Source organism: Helobdella robusta, assembly GCF_000326865.2.
Source record: "Helobdella robusta unplaced genomic scaffold HELROscaffold_95, whole genome shotgun sequence".
In the NCBI taxonomy this organism is placed as follows: domain Eukaryota; kingdom Metazoa; phylum Annelida; class Clitellata; order Rhynchobdellida; family Glossiphoniidae; genus Helobdella; species Helobdella robusta.
In genome coordinates, this window is record NW_008705542.1 from 300,114 (window position 1) to 301,300 (window position 1,187).

Genomic DNA, 1,187 nt, shown 5'->3' on the forward strand with positions numbered 1-1,187 from the left:
TCTATCTCTATCTCTATCTCTATCCTCCCCCTTTCCTTTCTCTCTTTTTTCTTTCTTTTACTTCTTTCTTCCTCCTTATTTTTTCGTTTTTTTCATCAACGACCCTAACAAAAAATTTGTATCCTAGCGCGCAAGCGCAAGAAAAAAACTAAATTTCCCAAAGTACTTCCTGTTCCTTCCAAACAGACTTCCGGTGTACGTTCCAGTGAGCGGAAATAGGGATGGGCTGCACGTTCAAATTACTTATAAACGATTACTCTTTAAGTGTAATGGGTTAGGGTTAGGGTATGTGTGTGTGTTTGCGCGTGTGTGTATGTTTGTGTCTGTGTGTGTGTCTGTGTGTATGTTTGTGTATGTTTGTGTGTGTCTGTGTGTGTGTGTGTACATGTTTATATGCAAGATTTATAAAAACATACATGGAATAATCTTGAAATAAAAAAACAATAGAGTGTCCTTAACGCTCGTATATAATGGTGACGGACCGAGGAAAATGCAATCTCAATCTAAATCGAAATTTAAAACCTACGTGCAATGAAAATGATAGAGATAAAAAAAGAATGATGATGGACTGAAAGAAAATCAAAGAAAAAGAATGAAACGAAGGAGTGCTAGAGATAGAAGCTGAAATAAGGAAGTTGAGAAAGTGAGAAAGAGAGAGAAAGAAAAAGAATGAGAGAGAAAGAAAAAGAGGGAGAGAAAGAGAGAGAGAGAGATTGAAAAGAAATTTGTGTTCTAGGCCATAAAGAAGGCAAGCAATGGGTGATGATGGGCGTTTTATTTGCGGCCGGATCTATATAATCTTCATTCTTTGTTTTTTTATATCTATGGACATCCGCTATTTTTTTATGCTTTTTCTTGAGAATATTTTTTGTTCTTTTTTTTGGGACAACATTTATTGTTTTTTAAGGGACACTATCTTTTCTTTGTTTTTGGAAGAATTTTCTGTTCCTTTTTTGAATTTATTTATCTTTGTTGATGTAAATTGAGGTTAGTGCATACATGGATTGCCGGCTGTCAGTGAGGTGTAATAATTTATTATTCTTTGGTTATTATTATTATAATTATTTTTATCTTTGTTATTTTTCTTTTCGTCGATTCCAATAATATAATGTTTATGGGACATGATTGTTATGGACGCCTATTTATATTTGCACATATGTGTGTGTGTCTGTGTGTGTGTGTGTGTG